This window comes from Macrobrachium nipponense, chromosome 30 (assembly GCF_015104395.2).
Source record: "Macrobrachium nipponense isolate FS-2020 chromosome 30, ASM1510439v2, whole genome shotgun sequence".
Classification (NCBI taxonomy): Eukaryota; Metazoa; Arthropoda; class Malacostraca; order Decapoda; family Palaemonidae; genus Macrobrachium; species Macrobrachium nipponense.
In genome coordinates, this window is record NC_087218.1 from 26,677,075 (window position 1) to 26,701,304 (window position 24,230).

The following is a 24,230-nucleotide window of genomic DNA, read 5'->3' on the forward strand; positions in this document are numbered from 1 at the left end:
AGATTGTCTGCTAACTTCGGGATGGCCACCAGAGGCGCAGCAGTCGGTAGCGTGGGATGGAGTAGTATAGTTGCTGCCCACTCTGTGGGTCGGCTCCCCTCTTGGTTGTGGGGGTTTTGTCGTAGGAGATTTCTATTGGTAAGAGGTTCGTGGTAGTGGTCTCACCCTATCGCCCTAGTGCTCATACCGACGCCCTCTTGATTGGGTGAGCGAGTCAGTTATACTGACCTTTTCTTTATTTTATTTATTCTCTGGTATGTGTTAGTGCATTTACCTTAGAAATAATAGATTAAAAGGGATATTTCGCTGGGAGACACGAACCAATCGCCCAGAAATAGATTTTTCCTTACGTCAAAATCCGTTTTTTTCGGGACCAGAAAGCTCCTGAAATCCTAAGAAATCTGATGCGCACTGACACAGACGCCTTTCTGACGGCTTTCTGAATGACAAGCTACAGAATCTGATGAGGGAGCAACTGCCCGTGGGCAGACCCCACCGACCTCCTTTGGACCTCCAGTTCAAGTTCAGGGGAGAGTCAACGGGACGGACAGCCACCTCCTTCACTGGCACTGACACTGGCACCTGCATCATATTATGCATTTGATCTATTAGAACCTCAACTGACTCCTACCGTAGACATTGTGCTGACCACAAGTTCAAATTTGCTGTCAAACTTACACTCGGGGCTGGCAGTAGCATGGGGTTTGGAAGCAGTGGAGCTAGGTACAGGAGTTGATGGTGAAATTAGGACAAAGGATGGGGGATAAGGCCAAGCCAAAGCGGGGAAAAACGAATGTTACAGTCAATCACAGAAATGTTAACACTTAACATGTTCTAGATTTGAGCCCTATGTTTTGCTCTTAAAGCTGCCTTTCTCCTTCTATACCTGTCCAACTTATCTAAATTAGACCTCAAATTCTTCCACTGTTTCTCATCCCATCCTCTACATTCCTCACAAGTAAGATCCTTAGAGCACTCTTGACTTACATTTAGAGCAGATTGTATGATATCGTATGTTATCTTAGTATGCGGGTCTTGCAACCCTCCCTACAATATCTAACACTGGAGGAACTTGAATCCAACATACTGTTGATAATGCAAGGGATTGCTTAACTCAATGGACTCAGCTGTTAAGCTACCAAAAATATGATACATTACCAAATCCAAGAAAAGATGAAGCAAAACTCCAAGGAAAGCTACCACAAAGATCCAATGTTGCATCAAATGCTGGCAGAAAAGAAGTGAGCTCCTCTGATTTGTTGTTGCTATTGTCAAATTTTAGCTGTCACATGAATAGAAAAGTATAGCTGTGTAATTACTTGGTAAGTATTTATATGAAATTATATTTTATAATTTCACTTTTACAACCATTGGTGATTTACAGACCGAATTTACCGCTGAGGAGCAAGAAGCTGTCCAAAAGGTTTTACGGCAGAAGCTTGGCTCCTCATTCATCAGCCAGAGAAGTGGAGCGGGAGAGGCCAGCGTATTGCATACATTGAAGGATGGCGACTTATATCCCTTGCAAATGAAGTCTTTGGCTTTAATGGATGGAGTCATTCTGTCACAAATCAAACCATTGGTAAGATCAGTAAGCATGAACTGGTTTTGTTTTGCACATATTCCGAGTTTTATGTTTTACTTTAAGTAGTGTTTGGTATGTGGACCTTTAATAGATGTGGATAGTAATTGCAAGATTATAAGGATAGATTGGGAGGTAAAAGTTTTCAGCCCTAACTCCCTAGGCAAATATGTACAAAAAAGAATGGCTAAAACTATGGTATTTCTGAAAAGATTTGAAATACCTCTCCCTATCATGTAAAGTTACAAGCTATCTAGAAGCTGTCTTGTTATTTCCTCTACTATGAATTGACATGGTTGTGTTTTGCCTACATTAAGCTCTACAATTGGGCTTATGCTTTCCATCTGCATCACTCACCTTTGTTCTGATGTGAAGGTAATTTGTTTCTGAACTTTTCTTTAATTGCACTAAAACTTACATTTGTTATTAGTGCCATACCAAATTCTTGTCACTTGGCCTTTACTTTGTCCCATAATTGTCTTAAATTCTTATAAACATTCAACTTTTGGTTTGGTCATGTCTGTAAACTGTAGCTTCTCAGATTTTGCTGACCTTGGCAGGTAAATTTTATCCATCAAGTAAATGGATGTGTGTAAATATTGTAAAGTACTTCAAGTAGGACTTTTGATCTAAGTCATCCATACTCTGCAAGTCTTTTTAACATTAAAGAAGCACCAGGTGGCTTTTTGAGAGATAGAGAACTTTTTTATGTACTGGTGCATGTTGATACCACTTTTATGTACGTATAATAACACAGATCTTCAAGACTTTTTTATGTATGATGTTTCTAACAATTACCATTTGGTGAAGAATATTTGTTTGTTCATACACAATATACAAACCCTCAGTCCTTTACAATAGGAATTGCTTATGGCAAGCTTGGACCACGGCCGGTAAAACTCTTAAACAAGGTGGTTGGGCAGTAACTACCATCCGATAGGCGAGGAGACCTGCCTGCCTGGTTGTAAACATTCCACTTTGCTTTCTGCTGTCATGTGATGCAGACATGTTTTTGTGAGCTCGTATTTAAACATCCAGGCAGTCCCAGGGGTTCTTCCGTTCAGATGTCTTGATGATAAGCGAAAATTGGCAATTTTCGCTGCCCGATAACTTGAAATTTATTTTACCAGCCAATAACCGGTTAATGGCACTTTTGTCAGGTATTTATTGGTGCCAATACATAAGTCCCCCGCATTCTGGACTCACGATTTGTGGACTTGCCTATTTGTGGATTTTTATTTTCCACAGACAGCATAAGATAATGGCAATCTGGTTTTGTACATGCAACTTACCTGTCAGATATATACATAGCTAAGACTCCGTCGTCCCAGCTATGTATATATCTGCCAGGTAAGTATGTATGAAACTTATTGTAACATAACAATACATTTTTTTGTACATGCAACTTCCCCGCAAGATATATACTTAGCTATAGTCTCTGACGTCCCGACAGAATTCAAAACTCGCGGCACACGCGACAGGTAGGTCAGGTGACCAGCCCACTCCCGACGCTCGGGTGGCTGGGAATAGGAACCATTCCCGTTTTCTAACCAGAATTTTTCTGTTGCCGGGTAGCAACAACATCGTTGTTGGTACCTCCTGCATTGGAATTCCTTTTCTCGTTGGCCGAGGATTATCTATCTGTCTTTTGGTGATGTACTTTGATCTTTGGTTTTGGCATACGCTTATCGTGGACCGTTTTTTGGATATTGTTCTGGATTCTCTTTAAAATGTCTGACGTGGCACCTGTATTTAGGGTGTGTGCGAAAGAGGAATGTAAGGTGAGGCTACCGAAAGCATCGGTGGATCCTCACACAGTCTGTAAGAAATGTAGGGGGAATGATTGTTCTGCGACTAACACCTGTCTGGAATGTGAGAGCTTAACGGAAGTGGAATGGAAGACCTTGGCTTCTTATGTAAGGAAACTTGAGAAAGATAGAGTTAGGAGGGCTTCCATCAGAAGCTCAAGTAGATCCTGCTATAATGAACAGGAAGTAGCTCCTAACTTTTCTAGTATTTCACCTGCTCATAGTTTGGCTTCCGCCCCTTCCCCAGCAGCGAACCTGTAGATGCGTCTACGGAAATGGCTGCAATGAGAGCCTCAATAATCAGCTTGAATCGCAACTGCAAGCAATGACGGAGACAGGTAAGCGCAGTGATGTGTGCAGTGATTTGTGCAGTGTCCCCAGTGAAGTGGAGGGGGCGTCTGACCGACTCCGCATTGCTCCTAGGCCTAGACCTCTTTCAGACTCCCATGACCAAGGGAGGAGGAATGTCGAAAGCCGCAAGGGGGATGTAGAGTATTCCCAACGGTCAGGCGTCCCTTCGGCAGATCCTGTAGCCGCTTCCCAGGCTGCCAAGGACAGCTACTGCAAAAGCGTCCTCAGGAAGTGCTTTTCGGACTCAGACTCTTCGTCTCCCAGAAGAGGATGGAGTTCTTCCGCTAAGTCGCGTCCTCTTAAGAGATCCTGGAAGACGCCAGCAAGCGAAGCGTTGCGTTCCAGTCCTGAGCCATTTCCGGAGTATTCGCCTGCTCGTAAGAAGAGAGCTATGAGATCTCCTGACTCTTCTGTCCGGAAGACTTATCACACAAGACGAAGGAAGTCTTGGTAGGACTCCAACAGCAGTTGTCTGCCTTAGTGGGAGTTCTTTCTGAAGGCTCTTCTAGGAAGAAAGACATTTCTCTTCCCATCAGAGTTCTGTTAGGAGAGCATCAGAGAGTAAGCGTCCTGGCTTTAGCAGACGCTCCTCGCCTGAAAGGTTTTCGTCCCCAGCGAGACCTTCTTCAGTCACATATGACAGGAATCGGAAACTCCCTACGAGCAAGAGTTCTCCCAGGAGTTTTGCTAGAGGACGATTTTGCCTCTCATGCAAGCATCAGGAGCCTGATTCGCGGATTTCTCGTGAGAGAACTCGTGCGACTAAGAGCTCCGGGAGAGAAGAGCCCCTCTCTATTCAGAGCTCCGCAGAAGGAAGGAGCGTTTCGTTCGTCCTCTAGACATTTTCCGAAGGACGCAAGAGTTTCGGCGAATAGGCGCCGTGAAAGCTTAGGACAAAGTTTTCTTCACCTCCCAGGAGGGATATAGGAGGAGATTTAGCGCCTCTACCGAGGAGGGACGCCAAGGAAGGGAAAAGGAGTTATTCAACCTGCTAGACGCAAGTCACCAGGACGCAAACGTCTCCCTCATGGACGACGGGAACAAAGGTTCTCCTTTCTCCTCGCAGGCGCATTTCGCCTTCTAGGCGTCCTCATCAGGACGCAAATGCCTCTCCTTCTTGGACCAGGCAGCCTCACCAGGACGCAAGCGCCTCGCCTTCTTGGCCCAGGCGCGCTCAACCAGGATGCAAGCGCTTCTCCCTCTTGGCGCCAGGAACAGGATGTTTCTCCTTTCGCCTAGCAGGCGTTCTTTCGTCCTCACAGGCGCCTGATTCAGGACGCAAGCGCCATCTCCTAGCAGACGCAAGGAGCAGAGCAGAAGCCCGAGTATAGGGAAACTCCAGGACTCGTGCAGGAAGGAGGATAGGAGTAAGGACGAAAGGAAAAGGCTTCTTTCGACGGATCGGTCTCCTGTTAAGGAAAAGCCCTCTTCTCCTGCATCGCTTTTGGAAGAAGTTTCGGATGAAGAGATATCCAAAGATGCAGGAGTTTCAGACTATAGAGACTTGCTCTCTTTTGCTGCAGGTGTTTGGAGACTCGCTACGCCAGTCGGATCCCCCTTCGCCGGGATCGTTATTATCCAGTACGAAAATGTCGAAGGCCTCCTCCTTCGTTAAGATGACCCCTACTCTTTCTATGAGAAAGTCTCTGAAGAGTCTCGAGAGCTGGCTCAGATCTAAGAAGGAAGCGGGGAAGACAGTATTTTCTTGTCCTCCCTCTAAGCTGACAGGGAAACCAGGTATGTGGTACGACACCAAGGAGCCAATGGGCCTGGGTCTCCCTTCGTCCTCTGATGCGGATTTTTCCGCTCTTGTAGATGTCTAGAAGACGCTCTCTACACTCTGCAAAAGCCTCTTGAGGAATGTGTGAGGTGGATCATCTCATCAAGGGCCTCTTCAAGACTCTCGAAGTTTTTAACTTTATGGACTGGGCTTTGGGAGCTTTAGCCAAGAAGTCTCAGAACCAGACTTCGTTACCATGGAAGAGTTGGGCAGTGTTTAACCTGCCTAGACAAGGCGGTTATGGATGGCTCCAATGAAGTGGCATCCCTTTTTGGATCCTGTATTTTGAAGAAGAGGGCAGTGTTTAGCTCCTTCTTAACGAAATCTGTTTCTCCTCTGCAGAGATCCTCCCTTTTATACGCGCCACTCTCTAGTCACCTTTTTCCTCAGGACATAGTGAGGGACATTTCAAAGACACTTCAGAAAAGGCCACACAGGACCTGCTGGCCCAGTCAGGGAAGAGGCTAAAACCTGCTGTGCAGGTTGCGAAAAAGGAGAAAGTCCCTTCCAGCAGCCCTTTCGGGGAAGGTCTGCACCAAGATCTTCTCTTAGAAGTAGAGACGGAGAAGAGAGGAAGGTCTTCTCGAAGGCCGTTCGTCAAGACCCAGTGAGACTGTGGTCCTCCAGACAAAAGTGGGTGCCAGGCTTCTAGATTTTTACGAAACTTGGGCACAGAAAGGTGCCGATGCCTGGTCCCTATCCATCCTAAAGAAAGGATATTTAATCCCCTTCAGGGAAAAACCTCCCTTCCCAACTACAACTCCAAGGGAGTTAACAGCAAACTACAAGGAATCTGTCAAGAAACAAGCCCTTCTACATCTCGTGGAGCAGATGCTTTACAAGGAAGCCATAGAGGAAGTAAAAGATCTCTCTTCCCAGGGGTTTTACAATCGCCTGTTCTTGGTTCCGAAGAGCTCAGGAGGTTGGAGGCCAGTTCTGGACGTGAGCGCCCTGAACGTGTTCGTAGCAAAAAGGAAGTTCACAATGGAGACGACAGCCTCGGTGTTAGCAGCCCTGCGTCCCAAGGGGACTGGATGGTATCCCTGGACCTGCAGGATGCTTATTTCCACGTACCAATACACCCGTCTTCCAGGAAATACCTCAGATTTATGGCTCAAAGGAAGAGTATTTCAATTAGGGTTTCGGGCCCTATGCTTCGGACTATCAACAGCCCCCCAAGTATTCACGGGACTAATGAAAAACGTGGCTCACTGGCTTCACCTCGAAGGGATTCGAATATCCTTGTATCTAGACGACTGGCTGATACGAAGCACAGTCGCGAGTAGATGTCTGGAGGACTTAAAACTGACACTGGAGTTAACACAGTCCTTGGGACTGTTGGTAAACCTCGAGAAATCCCAGATGATTCCCCAGCAGAACATTGGTTTATCTGGGGATTCGGATGGATTCTCGGGGTTTTTGGGGTTTTCATGTGTTTTCCATCACAGGAAAGACAGAACCGCTGCTTGGAAAAAGTAGCAATCTTCCTAGAGAAAGAACAATGTTCCGCGAGGGAATGGATGGAGTCTTCTGGGGACCCTTTCCTCGTTGGAACAGTTCATTTCTCTAGGAAGGCTTCAACCTAAGGCCGTACAGTTCTATCTAAGAGAACGTTGGGATCAGAAATCTCAAAATCTGTCCGATTCCTTCCAGATCACGAAGGAAATAAAGGAGGACCTGCGTTGGTGGATGAATCCGTGGCAGGATCAACGAAGGAGTATCCCTTCACGTTTCCGAACCCTCGGCTAGTGTTGTATTCCGACGCCTCAGATGCGGGGTGGGGAGCCACTCTAGGGACGAGAGAAGTGTCAGGCACCTGGAGGGGAGAACAGGTGTCCTGGCACATCAATATGAAAGAATTGGCAGCGATTCACCTGTCCCTCATACACTTCGAGGCTCAGATCTCAGGTTCAGTCCTGCAGATCAATTCGGACAACACAGATCAGCCCTAGCTTACATCAAGAAGCAAGAGGGACGCACTGTTCTCCCTTTACAAGAAGCAAGAGAAACTACTGCTTTGGGCACGAAGAGAGAAGAATCACTCTCCGGACGAGATTCATTCAAGGGGACAAAATGTAAGAGCCGACCTTCTGAGCAGGAGAGACCAAGTACTGCCTACAGAATGGACGTTGCATCAGGAAGTATGCAACAGACTATGGAACCTCTGGGGGAGATCAAATATAGATCTTTTTGCCACCCATTGGAAACAACAGGCTGAAAAAGTTACTGCTCCCACCGATCGCCGACCCAAGGGCGATTTCGGTGGATGGCGCCCTTTACTCCTCGATTCGGTCCGGATAGACGGGTATGCTTTTCCTCCGTTCAAAATATCATCGGAAGTGGTAAGGAAGTTTGCAGCAGCAGAGGGAGCCAAACTGACCCTCATAGCCCCGTTCTGGCCAGCGCAAAACTGGTACACAGAGGGTACTGGGATGGATGGTAGACTTTCCGAGATCTCTCCCAAACAGGAGCGATCTTCTCAGACAACCCCACTTCGACAGGTATCACAAAAACCTGCCCGCTCTCGCTCTGACTGCCTTCAGACCATCGAAGGACTTGTCAGAACGAGAGGCTTTTCTCGAGAAGTTGCGAAAGCGATCGCAAGAGCTAGAAGACCATCTACTATTCGAGTCTCCAGTCGAAGTGGGATGTGTTTCGCAGATGGTGTAGAGCTCAGAAGATATCCTCTTCCAGTAACCTCTGTGACAGATATAGCTGATTTCCTCCTTTATTTGAAGGAGAAATGTAATTTAGTAGTCTCTACAATTAAGGGCTATAAAAGTATGCTATCTTCAGTCTTCAGGCATAGAGGCCTTAATATTGGGGAAGACAAAGATTTGCATGACCTGATAAGATCCTTCGAGACGTCAAAGAACAGAGGGATTAGAGCACCTAGTTGGAACTTAGATGTGGTCCTAAAATACTTAATGACCTCAAAATTCGAACCTCCCTGTAAGGCTACGTTCAGAGATCTGACAAGGAAGTCTTTATTCTTGGTCGCGCTAGCTTCAGCGAAAAGAGTAAGCAAACTACAAGCCTTAGAACATAATGTTGCTTCAGGAACGACTCGGCGTTCTGTTCTTTCAAACCGATGTTTTTGGCGAAGAATGAGAACCCTTCGAAACCTTGGCCTCGAACATTCGAAGTAAAAGGACTTTCGTCGCTTGTAGGTACAGAGCGAGAAAGGGCTCTTTGCCCAGTGAGATGCCTTAAGTTTCTACTTAGAAAGGAAGAACGAACTAAAAAGGGGAGTAAGGAAAGTTTATGGTGTTCAGTTAGAGATCCCAAAAGGCAGATCTCTAAAATGCTCAGGCGTTCTTCATCAGAGACGTAATCAAGGAAGCCCATTTAGAGTGTAAGAAGAACAACTGGACCTCCTTTAGAGTTAAAGCTCACGAGGTAAGAGCAGTCGCTACCTCTTTTGGCATTCCACAAGAACTTGTCGATACAGACTCTAGTGGAGTCAACCTTTTGGAGATGCAATTCGGTCTTTGCATCTCATTACTTGAGAGACATTCAAGTGACGTACGACAAGTGCTTTACTCTAGGAGCGTACGTATCTGCGGATTCGTTGCTGGGACAGGGAGCTGAACCCAATCCTTTTTAGTTTTATTAGGTTAGGGTTTTTAATGGTGTTTGGTGCATTTTATTGGTCGATTGAAAGAGGGTGCAGGAGTTGACCCCTTTCAAATCGTAGTGCTAACATGTTAGTGTGGTCAGGTGATCGGGATTGGTCGTTATGCTCCTTGTATTGTCTTAAATACCTAAAGCTCTATCATGTAAGAGGGTTAGCCCCCGTTGGTATGATACAGGTCAAGGTTCTGCCATGTAAGTGGGTCAGCCCCATTGGTACGATCCAAGAAAAGGCTCTGCCATGTAAGCGGGTAAGCCCCCATTGGTATGATCCGAAAGGGTTATCAGTCGCAGGTCTCATCCTCTCTGGAACTCTGATGGCAAGCAGACTCATAGACAGTATCAATGAAGTCTTCTTTCCATATCAGGTAGGAACCAAGGTTGTTTTTTGTTAATGTACCTACAACGTATGTTGTTTCCCTGTTTTTATATTCAAAAATAATTAGTATGTAACTGTCTCTTGCCCTACCACCAAGGGTGTCAATCAGCTAAGTATATATCTGCCGGGAAGTTGCATGTACAAAAATGATATTGTTAGTATACAATAAAGTTTTGTACATACTTACCCGGCAGATATATACGATTAATGGCCCGCCCAGCCTCCCCTCAGGAGACAGGTGAAGAGAAAAATTCTGGTTAGAAAACGGGAATGGTTCCTATTCCCGCCACCCAGCGGCGGGAGTGGGCTGGTCACCTGACCTACCTGTGCGTGTGCCGCGAGTTTTGAATTCTGTCGGGACGTCAGAGACTATAGCTAAGTATATATCTGCCGGGTAAGTATGTACAAAACTTTATTGTATACTAACAATATCATTTTTATGGTGCTTGTCTAGCGCCATTAAATTGGCAATTTATGTCCCCGTAACAGACTGAGTTTTGATTATCGGCGCCATGAGGGTGCAAATAATAATGTTATTGACAGAGGTGCCATTAACCCTTAAACGCCGAAGCGGTATTTTAAAAATCGTCTCCCGTATGTTGGCGGCGTTTCGCGAGTGAGCGCCGAAATGGAAAAATTTTTTTTTTCAAAAAATCACAGCACACTTAGTTTTTCAAGATTAAGAGTTAATTTTTGGCTCTTTTTTTTTTCATTGCCTGAAGTTTAGTATGCAACCATAAGAAATGAAAAAAAAATAATTATCATATACAGGCAGTCCCCGGGTTACGACAACTCCGGCTTACGATGTTCCGAGGTTATGACGCTTTTCTTAAATATTATGGAAAAATCAGCCCTGGGTTACGACGTTTGTTCCAACGTTACGACGCTGACGCTTCCAACGCTCCGAGTTAACGACGCTTTAAAAAATGCATACTATGATAAAAATCCTTTATAGTTTAGCACAGTATATTATAAAAATAAGTTTCTGGTTAGATTACAACAAAAATTTTGAGGTTATGATGATTTTCGACACTTTTTATGTCTTATTTTTCTATGTTTTTTAGTGACGCCTCATATGCGGAACTAGTTTCCGAGCGAATGAATACTAGCTTGCGATCACAAAGTTTATAACAGTCCAAAAGCGCAAATAATGAAAAAAATCATTGCTTGTTTCTAGTAATAATAACAAAACTATGTTTTCTGGTTAGATTACAACGCAAATTCCAAGCATCCAAGAGAGACATTATCCAGTAATTTGATCAGAGAGAGAGAGAGAGAGGCGTCTTCCGACGCTCCGAGTTAACGACACTTTTAAAAAACGCATACAATGATAAAAATCCTTTATAGTTTAGCACAGTATATTAATAAAAATAAGTTTCTGGTTAGATTACAACAAAAATTTGAGGTTATGATGATTCTCGACACTTTTTATGTCGTATTTTTCTAATTTTTTTAGTGACGCCTCCATATGCGGAACTAGTTTCCGAGCGAATGAATACTAGCTTGCGATGCACAAAGTTTATAACAGTCCAAAAGCGCAAATAATGAAAAAATCATTGCTTGTTTCCAGTAATAATAACAAAATTAAGTTTCTGGTTAGATTACAACGCAAATTCCAAGTATCCAAAGAGAGACATTATCCAGTAATTTGATCAGAGAGAGAGAGAGAGAGAGAGAGAGAGAGAGAGAGAGAGAGAGAGAGAGAGAAGAGATGAGAGAGAGAGAGGGGGGGGGGGGGGAGGCGGGGGGGGGCGCATCTTGGCAAATGAGATCATTTGCCAATGGTCTTGGGGATTGACGTAATGTGAATTTTCTGAGCAGATAGGACAGAGAAGTGTTCGTTCATTAAACGGCCTCGACTCATGCCAGTAAATGTTTTGTTGATACTAATAATATCAAGCCTATTTAAAGATACGCTTACTTTAATTAGTCTATATGATACGTAAATAGTAATCAACTGTTCTTGTAGCCCTCAAGATTTGGCAAAATCGAAGTATCCAAAGAGAGACATTATCCAGTAATTGATCAGAGAGAGAGAGAGAGAGAGAGGTAGGTTAGGTAGGTGTCTGGCAACAATGGTCCTTGGGGATTGACGTTAATGTTTATTTTCCTGAACCAGATAGGACAGAGAAGTGTTCGTTTCATTAAACGGCCTCTGACTCATGCCAGTAAATGTTTTTGTTGATACTAATATATAAGCCTATTTAAAGATACGTTTACTTTAATTAGTCTATTTTATACGTAAATAGTAATCAACTGTTCTTGTAGCCCTCAAGATTTGGCAAAATCACTCCAGGTTGTACATAAAACAAAACTTCAAGAATGTAGTGTCACCCGAGGATTACAATAGTTTTTACCTTCAAGAACCAGCATTTTTTTATGAAAATAACTCCAGGTTGTACATAAAACTACAGGAAACAACATGTAGTGTAACCAAAGGATTACAAGTAAGGTTTTTATAACTTTTTATTAGTTTAGGACATTTTTCCAACGTCGTTCCGACTTACGACGATTTTTGGGTTTGATGATGCGTCTTAAGAACGGAATCCCCGGGGACTGCCTGTATTGAGGACATGGCTGCTTTTTACCTTGGAAATTGATTTTTCCTACAGTTTTAGTGTTTTTGATGATGTAGTAGTAGTCTTGCGATACTGTTATTTACAGTAGTGCCTCAGGTTATGAAATTAATCTGTTCTGAAATGGCCTTCGATTTTTTCGTATCCAGAACTATGTTTTACATGTAAATTGCTAATTCGTTCCCAAGTCCTACAAAAACACTACAGTAAATTTTATAATACGTAAGCTAAATTGACCAATAAACAATGAAATACAACAATTTGGACCATTCAGTACCTGACCTAACCATTACTGTACCTGTAAATAAAATGTAGTAGTTACAGGGTACAAGAAATACTGTACGTACATGTCCGTACGTATGTAGTAAATGTGGAACCTACCTTTCGAGTGAGGCGATGTCCGAAAGTTCTTCTTGATTATCTCCATCTTCGTCTCTATAGAAAGCATCCTCTTCTTTCCGTGAACTTCAGCAACATCTTGGGACCCATGGCTAGTAACGTAAGCAATTAAGTTCACACACAACACGATAAAGTAACTTAATGTATAACAAAAGTGAAATTACTAACACGAATTTACGTTAACAAACAAAATCTACGTAAACAAACAATAATTCCATGCGTGTATGATATCGCTGCCGAAACAAAATGGTCAAGGAACTCCTTATGTTGATGCATGATGGGATAGATGCTGACCAATAGGAGAGCAGGATCTTACGGTGGTAACTAGCATCAGGAACCAATGGGAGAGCAGGAGGATGGTGGCAAGTATACTGAGTTGGCGAGTTTTGAAATTGTTCTCGGCGGTCCGGGCAAATCTCAGACTTACTACACACCCTTTCACGACCTGAATTATTTCGAACACAGAAGCAAAAAAATCTTTGTCTTTACCTTCGTAACCTGGATTTTTCGTACGTAGGGACTTTCGTATGTAGGGGTATGACTGTTTGTCCAATTCTCTACCTAACAATCACCCCCACCCCCTTATACCAACTTGCACCTTGTGCTCCACCACCCGATGACCCACCTCCCATCAGCCTCATCCTTCCAATGGAACATATGGTTCCCTGAAGGCGGCATATCCCTCGGCCTCTACTAGAACACAAACATGGCCGCTTAGTGGGCGTGTGTTGTCCCCCACCCAAAAACTCTGAGTTTCTAAAGCCCCCTCATCATTGTTGGGTAGAGATAGGATGTAAATAATAGTTGCCCCCATAAGATAACTACTACTTTTTCATCAAAAGCTTTAAAACTGTAGGAAAAATCAATTTCCAAGGTAAAGCAGCCTGTCCTCAATACTTAGGATACCAAAATCAATTTCCAAGGTAAAGCAGCCATGTCCTCAATACTTAGAATACCAAAAATCAATTCCCAAGGTAAAAGCAGCCGTGTCATCAATACTTAAAAAATATGTACCCTTATTATTGTTTTAGCCATAGATTTCAAGTTTTAATGACCTAGGCTAGGTTAGATTATTGGCACTGAATAGCCTTTCTCTTGGCCACCATTGGCAATGTTTTTATTTTTCATTTTATATGGTTTTTTCTGTTGTCGTCTTGACTCCAAGTTGTAAAACAAGTACGTACGTCATTAATGAGGAGTACCTGTACTAATGGGAACTGATTTGAAGGATTATTGAATTTAAGATTTTCCTTTACTTAATTTATTCCTTAGTATTAAAGTTCACAACTTAATCTTATCATCCTCTAACTAAGCCTAACTTAATGAATATTCCAGACCACTTAGAAATGATGAATGTAATTCCTTAATCCTAATTTACACGATGATACTGCTTGGACTTTTGATATTCCTTGTGTCAGCAGCTCCTTTGGCAGAGAGCCTCTGGTTGTTTTTTTTTTTCCAATTCCTGAATCATTATTTCCAGCTGCTCGTAGGTGCATAGCCTGTAATTGTTGACCTCCCTCAGAGCCACTGAGGAACCACAACCAACTGGCAAAACTGTCTCTCTCAGCTACTGCTGTGGAGTGCAGGTGAAGGGAGCCTCAGTTCTCACTCATTCCTGTCTTACTTCAGACTATGTGAAATGGAACGGTACTCTTCACTAGTACATCAATACGAGCACTGCAAAAAAAAAAAATAAAACAACATGAATACACCAATCCCTCACCCACAAGCACAACAAAAATAAAAACAATGAAAAAACAAATCCTAAAACAAGTTTAAAAATTGGCCTAACCTAATCAACTTAACAACAACAACAAATAATATATAGAAAGAATCAAATATTAATTCACACAAACCAACTTCTATACTACCACATCAGGAGTCTAGATTCAAATTTCCTATGTACATAAACAGCAACTCCAAGTAGAATAGGAGAGAGAAAGTCCTCAGTCTCACTGCTTTTAGAACTGAATGAGTAATTTTGTAGAGCATAACCTGTGTTTGTTGTCTATCTCCCCTTCTCCTCCTTTTTCAATTAAGTCATGTAGTAACACATGAAGAGACCTCAGGCATATTGCTTTTTACATCATTAAAAGAGTCCTTCAGGAGCTGGATAGTTGCAGGAGTCTTACATCTTTGACTTGAAATCCTCTTTAATAATAGCTGCTGCAATTCTAAAAATCCTCAGTCGCTCTTCTCATCATACAACCTTTCCGTTATACCAAGAATTACTTAGTATTTCGTGTCCTGAATTGTGAAAACATACGATATGTGTTTCTTTATGGAGGGTGGTTTATATCTCCTCCATACTTCTCTTCTAATTTCTATGTCAGATATTTTGTACTTAAATGGCAGGATTGGTTCAGATGCATCACATCCTCAATTCCTTGAAAGTAAACTGACAGTCTTCACTATCTTCCAAGCAGGAACAAACTTTCTCAAAGCCAGTTACTATAATCTTCATCCTCAGGTCTCTACAACTTGCCTGATGGATTTAACTGCTGGTTCTTCAAGAAAAAAAAAAAAATTTACTGCAACATGATTCATGGTGTCTAGCTTTGTCTGCGACCAAACACTGAATACCATCTACCACAACTTTTACTTTTTTGCCCCTTTCATCTTTTGCTCGTTAGCTTTATCCAACACATTTTTTCTGAACTATAAAGTCATCACTTCATGAATTTTTTGGCATCCACTGAAAGGTTTTTTTTTTCTCTTGTTTCAGCACAACAAACTCCAAAGCAAAATACACAGTTTCTCTTAAAATCAAATTTAGTTTGCTTGGACCTTAGTTTCTGCCCAATAGGCAACTTTTTTCAGTGGGTTATTTGTGTCCTTTCTTGTTGCAGCTGTAATACTGTCTTCTCTAGTATAGTCTTTTCTACACTTAAGATGCACTTCTGATAAACTAGTCCACTTCTGCCATTTATTATCTCCTCTCATCTTACTACCTTCACACGTGTCGAAATGCATTTCCTAACACAGACAGTTTCACCTACTATCAAGCTGTCTTCCACAGAGTGGGCATAATCTTCCTTTTTTCTATGTTTCCCTCCACTTCTGCGCTATACAGGCAGTCCCCGGTTATTCGGGGTGTCTCGTTCTCATTGGGGTGCTGATAAGCAAAAACTGCCATTAAACCGGAACTTGGTGATTTATTATGGCGCTGATAACCGGTTAATACTTAACGGCACCTATGTTAGGTATGTTTAAGGTGCCTGTGGTGGCCTCTCAGCAAGTTGTGTTTTCTTACCTGGACAGGTTTGCCTCTCTCCTGAGGTGTGCAGTTCTAGAGGTGAGAAGGATTTGAGAGTGACTGGCATCTTCCTCCTCCTCCTCTTTCTTCTTTTCATTTGGGCTGAGAATAGGAATTGAACCTACACTTGCTGGACTGGTGTCATGCGGTAAGTCTACACATGAAGCTTCCTTTCTATTTTTCGTGTTGGATTCATAGAAGCAATCCTGCTCCTTCCTCCAGCAAGGGGAGTAAGGAAACTCAGGTAATAAGTCAAACCCTTCTCAGATCTTTGCCTTAATACCTCTGACTTAATTTTCTTCCCAGACTTTTTCATATGAGTTTATGATTCCTCACTCATTAGAAAAGACCCAGAAGTCTGAATTGATCCTGCAGTTCATGTACTCCGATCAGTTGTCAAAGACAGGGCACTCCTCGCTCCTTTTGACCTGGAGTAGCCTAGAATGTGCCTAACTCCAGTCAGTTCAAAAGACTCAATTAAATTTTTACCCTCCTAACAGTGAGTCTTCATATCATAAAGGACTGAGGGTTGTATGTTGTTTAGGAACAAATCACAGTTTTTAAGAGTAAATTGTATTTTTGTTCTTAACTATACAAACCTGAGGTCCTTTATGCTAATGCCCCCCCTCATGCCACCTCTCAATCTGAAACTGGGCTGAAAGCAAAGTGGAATGTTTACTACCAGGCAGGCAGGTCTCCCCGACTATCAGATGGTAGTTACTTCCTAACTGCCTTGTTCAAGAGTTTTAATGGCCATGTTCCAGTTTTGCTGTAAGCAATTCCTGTTGTAATGGACCTTAGGTTTGTATACAGTAAACCCTCCGTATTCACGGGGGATGCATCCCAGACCCCACCCACCCCCCTCGAATAGCTAAAATCCTTGAATACATACTTATAGCCCCTCTAAAAATGCTTATAACTAAAATTGCTTGTAACTGAATATTATGATTACATGTAGTTTTATCACAAGAAGTGCATTTAGTCACGAAAATTATATAAAAATCTAGTAATCTGTGAATATTTCTGAATAAAACATACCACTAATAATGGGTAGATATGGTCCAAAGAGAAATCGGCAAATCTAGAGAACGCGAATAGGGTGGTCGACTGTAGTTAGGAAAAATACAATTTATGTACTCTTAAAAATTGTGATATAACTAAAGAAACATGATTCAGGATTTTCATGTTGTCAATTCTTCTCTACAAAGTGATGAAAAAGGAAAAAAGGATAAAAGCTGCATAGCTTTCTGCCTATTACTTTAATCCATTCATTTGGTCTTGTCTACAGAAAAGCTCAAAATTTCATCTTTTACTTGAGAATTAAGAACAAATCCTTGAGGAGAACCGTATGGGAATCTAGAATGTAACTTGGTTGCCCTGTTAACCAGTTTTCAATAATGATAATGTCTGAGATATTAACTGATATGTTGCAGATTTTGTGGACCACTATAACAGTCGTTATTATGTGGGAATCAGCGCTAGGGTACGTGTTCAGTTAAAAGATGGAGTTTACCATGAAGACATTGGTTATGGTGTTTCAGAAGGCATGAGAGTAAGGCCTTGTCCATTGAGAAAGCAAGAAAGGTAAGAAAAGTTTAGTAAGAATTTTTTAGCACCTTGTGGATAATTTCTTTGTCTTTATTTTTGTGCTTTCTATTCCTCATGGCTTGGTAAGGTGAAGGTTCTTTTGGAGGTCGTGGTTTTAGTACCCAACGCACTTGAGAATTGCATTGGCATATAATCAATTACTTATTTTTCATCTATAATCCTCATTTGGAGTCATGTCTTGAAATCTCTCAAGATTTAGTGCAGTAGCTTCTCATTGTTAGTAGTACTTTAAATACATTTTAATGTCTCTCAAACCATGCAGTCCATTTAGCTGAAACTGGTTGCACTGTAAAAAAAAAACCAAAGGATTTCATCAACTTCAGCAACCTCGTCCAACTGCTATATCTGAACATTGGATGCTTCAGCAATAATCAGCCTTTGCGACTCATCAGTAGAATTTAGTTGCATATGCAGTAGTGATATGGCATTTGTAGCCTGATTTTATGTTTTGTATTTGTTGCATAGTTCATAATACTTGCCAAGTTTTTCTCAAAGTAAATAAAAACAAGCCTTGTAACACCGTTCATCACAGCCTTTAACCTGTGTTGTCCTGCATCCACCCCAGATATATTTGTCCTTCATTTTTGTCTTACCTATTCCATAAATATCCATAAGAAAACTAAGCTGCAGTTGATGATAGCTAATACTATCTCCACTTAGGGAAGGTTTTCATCTCACCTGCTCAATTCTTCCATTTTGTTTATGAAATTTATTAAAGTTTTTCCAGTCCTTATCCCCATTTTCTGAAATAAAAAGAGGAGGGGGGTACTCAAAAAAGTCATATTTGAGTTTTTAGGCCAGGGAGCCAACTTTGATAGCTTTTCTTCCCACTTTATCCTTTGAAGCGATACAGTCCATAGACCATCTGGAGTGAAAGTTAATATTTTAATTAAATTAACATGTGTTTCAGTCCACAAACCCATAGTCCCTAGTAAAAGCACTGCTTGCAGTCTGCCATTATTTGCACACACCATGTACTTGTAGTTACTGCAAGGTTCTCTATATTGTCCCTTCATTCCTTGGGTACAATACATTCTGTGGTTTCTTCCCAACTAGGCGACTTCTTACGCTTCATCTTGCTCCAGTTCATCACATTCCATTCAGAAACAAGTTCTTTTGGCCTATTTCATGGTTATTTCATTTGACTTAGTGGTCCAGTCTACTTACTAGTTTCATCTCAACTTTTTCACCATTCAAATATGGTATTCATCTGGTGTTAGTTTTATTTTGTATGGATAGTTTGTAAAGTATGTTTAATACAGTAATTACCTATACTATATATGCTTTCATCTTCGTTAGTTCGACCCTAGAATATGTAAGAATATTGTAAAATTATGGACATTTGTCAATTGGGAAACTAATCTAATTTATATTTGTATTTAGTGCAACTAGTTTGTGAACTGGTCTGAAAATGTTGACTTTCTTTATGTATTTTTGGCAGCAAAATGTAATGAGACAGATTTTTTTTTAACAATAAGGAGCTATTTGAGGAGAGATTGAAGTTTAAAACTTTGTACAAAATATGTATTTACATTTCAGGAGGCTGTAACAGATGGTTTGAAGCGAGCTTTGAAGAGTTTTGGAAATGCACTAGGAAACTGTCTGAGTAATAAGGATTATCTTCGGTTTATAGGAAAAGCACCAGCTGCTCCAGTTCCTCAGATTACATCTGGAGATTTGTTAAATGAAGTTAATGAACAGGTCTGGCAGCAATTCGCAGAAGAGCCTTACAAGAAGGAAGATTTGAAAAGTTGAGGTACGTATATTAGTTGTTTAATTTTTGTGATATTGGTATCATTGCTAAATCTGTGAAGAAGATATGTGGATTTATATTAGATTAAAAACTTATCATATTTAGTTTTGACTTTGGTCTACAAAAGGGGAACGCGTAATGGCGGCGCCCAGCCTTGTCAGCGAAGGCGACGCCAGACAAAACCCTAAATAAAAGAACACAAGGGTCAAAATCACTCCCTAAATAGTGTCGAACAAAAAACCAGTACTTAACTTGGATGGGGAGGCAGATTGATGATCCATAGCTAACAAACACAAGCCAAAAAGGCTGAGGAAAAAAAACAGAGCGCAAAAATTACGTGCAGCTCTCGTAGTGGCTATCAAAGGAATGTCAGCCCTGACGCCACCTTCGCGATAGCAGGGAGTGAGCCGTAGCACGGCTCCCCTTTTCTAAAGGGTTTTGATGTGGAAAAGGCTAATTGGAGAGGCTGCTGTGGTAGTGTTTTTCACTCGCCCCAGATTCATACCGACACCCTTTTAGAAAGGGCGTGAGCGAGTCAGAATATTCTGGCATGTCCACAATTTAGCAGTTCTCTGGTATTTTAGTAATATTTACCTTAGAAATAGCGCTAAAGGAACGTATTTCACGGAGCGACACGGCTGAGCCCAGAAATAGATTTTCCTACGTCAAAATCCCTTTTAACCAGAATTTGTGCTGTGTGAGCACAATTCTGTTTCTTTGTCAAGGGAATCTCTTTCTTAGTAATTTGAATTATTCTTCATGCTGGTAAGAGAAAGCGATTTGATTTTTAATTCATTTGTAATTTTTGAAGTGTTTTTCTTGTCATAATTATTCTTTTACATGTCTTATGCTTTCATTCTTTCCTTGGTTATGACTAGAGTACAAGTGTGAGTGAGTGGTACAGTAACTGTTGTTTTTCACAGGTTTACAAATCATGTCCTATCCATCGTTGTGCTCACTTATGATACCCTTAATATGGAATTTTTATGATTTATGGCGCTGAATGGCCAAGTTTTGGTTATCGGCGCCATGAGTGCCGATAATAGAGTTATGGTGCCATAACAGTATCCCTAACAGAGGTGCCATTAAATGAAACTTGGTGCCATAAGTATCATATCCCCTAGTTTCAGTTAATGGTGGTATTCTCTATACGTTTTTTTTTCATCTGTCCATCCGCCTGTGGTGTTTTTGTATGGTAAAACTGCGTCCCGGGCTTTAGATAGTTACGCTAATTGTAATTTTAGGTAAATAAAAGGATATCTGGGTGTACATTTGTAACTGGAAAGTGTTTTAATAATTTACTGTATGCGAATTACATCGTTAATATTCGAAATAGGATATTATTATAATCGTTGAATGTAAGCTGAATGTAACTATCTAAAGCCCAGGACGCAGTGTTACCATACAAAAACACCACAGGCTGATGGACAGATGAAAAAAAAAACAACAGAGTATAATCAGCACCCCACCGACAACCGGGGACTCGGCAGACTCGGTTAGGCGATCTGGTTTTATGGCCCTTGTCTAGCACTGTAAAATCAGAGATTTATGGCACCATAACAGGCTTGAGTTTTTGGTTATCGATGCCATAGGTGCTGATAATAGAGTTATAACGCCATAACATTCCTAACAGAGCCGCCATTAACCAAAACTCGCCGCCATAAGCACCATAAATTGCCGAGTTTCAGTTAATGGCGGTTTTCACTTTACAGCACCCCGCTGAGAGTGGAACCTCCCACCATAATGGGGGACGGCCTGTCTCTATTATCGGCGCCTCTAACTGGAAATCAGCGCAGTTTGGCAGCAAAATGATTCTCGGCGCTAGACGCGCCCCATAAAAATGGATCGTCAATGACCGATGCTGCCGATAACCACGGGAGTTCCTGCACAGACTATGATAGTCAAGAAATATATATTTATTTGTACATGTTATACAAACCCTGGTCCTTTACATTGGAATTACTTTCAGCGTATGCTGGATTTCAGCCTAAATGTCCTCCTTCTCCAGCACATATGTCCTGGAGTTGGAGGGAAGAAGTGTGAGAGCTTCGGCTCCCTAGTGGAAGTGGATCCTCACGCCCTTTGTGCCAAATGCTGGGGGGTGTGTTTAGTAGAACTCATCCTTGTGATATATGTTTCGTGGTCGTCTGAGCATGTGGGAAGGTATGAAGGGAGAAAATGATATTGGGGGAAGGCTTCCAGGACTTTGTCTGAGGGTTACGTGCTCCCAACGACATGTGGTAGTCGATCCTTCGTCATCCTCCCTTCCTCTTCGTAAGCTTTCTTAACTTGCTGTTTCCCTTAAGAGGGAGATCTCTCCCTCTGCTTCTTCAGAATGATATGGGGGTTGGCTGGCGACTGGGACTTGTTGTACTCAGGGGACTCTGCTCCCCCTCAAAGCAAGTGGAGACTCCTACTGATAACCCGACTTTTGCTTCTTCAGGTATTGGTGGCTTCACAAACTGGGGACTTGCAGCATGGCAGGGATGACTCTGGCCTGCTTGGCGTACCATCTCTCCAGCTATGAGGGCATACGTTCCAGGTTTGGTCTTAAGACCGCTGAGATGTCGTATGCCCCGAGTAGTTCAGGAAGGGAGAGGGTCCTGGGAGGAACACAACCTGGAAGGACCTAAAGGTCCTTTGCCTCAGGATGTGGACACGCCCAAAATCCAGAGGACATTTGCAGAGGTTCATTGCACTGATTCGTCAGCACAGTGGTGTAGTGGAAAGGACCACGGCTTCACCTTCCGACCGCCCCTCTCAGTTAGAAGCCTTTTGGGGTCTAAGAAGGAACCCAAGGTCTCTATGGGGTTGCTAGGTCCTCCTTAGCCAAAGGTGTCCTTCAGCAGTGAATGATCTTGCCTTAAGACGAAAATTTACTCAAGGCTAACCATTTGGATAAGCTGTGTCCCCCTCCTCTTGCCTTGACAGAAGTGATTCTACAATGCCCTCAGAGGGGCCTTTGCTGACAAAGCAGGTTGAGCTGGACTTAGTTTGTCTTGGTCCTGGCCTTTTGCTATAGCACCTTGTTGCGGAAATCGTCTCATTTTTGTAACAAGAGGCAGCGACTCCGGAGGCTATGACTGTGACAGCTCTTCAGGCAGTCTTCTGGTTGGATCTGTCAACTCTCACAGCATCCAAAGTCGCTGCTTCCCCAGGGGCCGTAATCCCTGGGGAAGACTCAACTTTAGGAGACTTAGTCTGGAGGTAGGGCCATCTCCTACCTAGCCCACCAGACAGCCACCCTGTGGGCAAACCTGATATTGAGGAGGAGGGATGCTGTTCCTGAATCACATCACCAGGTCCATTGGTTACGAGTCAGCATTGGCTTTGAGGAACGCGCCGTTGCTGGGTTCTGCCGCTTTCTTCTCTAGAGAGCTGGTAGATGCTGCGGTGAAGTGGAGAGCTGAAGACAGTGACTGCCTTGTCCACCAGGCAGTTGCAAAGACCTCCAGGTCTTCACGTGCCACTGTGGCTAGGCCTTCAAGCCAAGCGAGCTCATCCTCTGCCCCTAAGAAGTCTCTCCTTCGAAGGGAGCACAAGGAGGTACCTAGCCTTCTTCTGCCTCTTCAAAAGGGGCACGGCCACCCTCCTTTCAGCCCTCCTTCACGTAGGGGAAGGGAGATAAGGGAAAGAAGAAGGGGGAACAGCTACTCCCAAGGGGTACCTATTGAGTCATTGGGCAACAGGCAGCGACATGGAGCCAAGACCTGGGTGTTTTTTTTAGTCATGTCCTTTGGAAGGGATATCTACTCCCTTTTTTTGAGTTGAGGCCACTTCTCACCACTTTCCGGTCTGCCTCTGTTATAGATTTAAACTATTTTTTGGTTGATCTATAGTTGCTAGACAGATAATGACATTCTTGAAATAATAGTATCAGCATTAGCTCTCATGGAAATAAAAGTCAATGTTCTTTGTTGAAAAGAATCTACTGTCTCAGAGGCTACATTGACAAAACCTGAGTTTGCATGGAAAATTCCTCGAACGTTGTGTTTGTGTGTGTGTTTGTTTCTTTGGGTGGAACCAGTGAGAGATAAGTGTTATTTAAAATAGATTGCTTTCCTAACAAGGAGAATATAAAATGTAGAAAACTCTATTATGTGTAGATCAGGAATTGTGAAATAAATGATGTGTTACTACACAATCAGTTTTTGCACAACGAATTCATTCACTCCATGACGTAAGAGATCAGGAGTGGTTTTACGAGAATGCTCATTCGTTTGTACATCACGTTTTACCTCCACTGTATCATATGAGTTTTGGGCATTATTCGCCCAGCTTGTCCTTGAAGATGGAGAGTGCATGACAACCACAAAAGTATTTTCTGGCTCAGCTCGTGTCGGCCTATGAAAGTAATCCTTAATATCATCTTTCTAGTCAAAATTATCCTAAAATTACCAGAGAAAAAAACAAAATTAAGAAAATGTCAGTAAGACTGACTCGCTCACTCTTAAAAAGAAGTGTCGGTATGATATAGGGGCGAGTGTGGAACACTACCACGAGACAAACACCAATTAGAACTTCCCTATCAGAATCCCCCTAAGAGAGAGCCGATACCAACGGGCGATGCAGCCTCTACTACTACTACTAGAGGACGCCACGGACAGCAGCGCCCCTAGCGGTCATCCTTAATTTTTAGCGCCAGCGTCTAGACGCAGATTTTACTTGTGCTATATTTCTCAGGATTTATCTCGTATTCTACGATGGAACGCTCAGCAATTGCCACGGCTAAGTTAAGTAACTCATAAGTAATATTTTATCATAGTTTTATCTTCCGGGTACCAGTATTTTCCTTTTTATAGGTCATATACGGTTCCCCGGTTGTCTCGTGGCGGCCATGCTGCCTCGTAAGATTCCCGGTCTTCCATACTGGGACTTTCTTATACTTATGGGCTTACTTTATCACGTTCATTGTTTTACATCGAGTTTTAGCTAGTTAGCCCTCTTACCATTCTCTTTAGCTTGGTATTTAGGGCTATTATTATTTTTATTCTGGCCCAGCATCCCGGCTCTTGCTCTACATCGGCTATCGCTGGCTCCGAGTAGGCTCCTGTTTTCTTGGAATAGTTTGCCTCCTCCTGGGTCTTCTTTCTCTTTTACTA

General features: G+C 42.4%; 1 long non-coding RNA gene across 1 annotated transcript; it reads left to right on the forward strand.

Moving 5' to 3' along the window:
• The first annotated feature begins 1,388 nt into the window (after positions 1 to 1,388).
• On the forward strand, positions 1,389 to 19,067 carry LOC135202042 (uncharacterized). Its single transcript, XR_010311649.1, has 3 exons — positions 1,389 to 1,582; positions 17,201 to 17,351; positions 18,915 to 19,067. It is a non-coding gene; the product is annotated as an uncharacterized LOC135202042 (long non-coding RNA).
• The last annotated feature ends 5,163 nt before the right edge of the window (positions 19,068 to 24,230 follow it).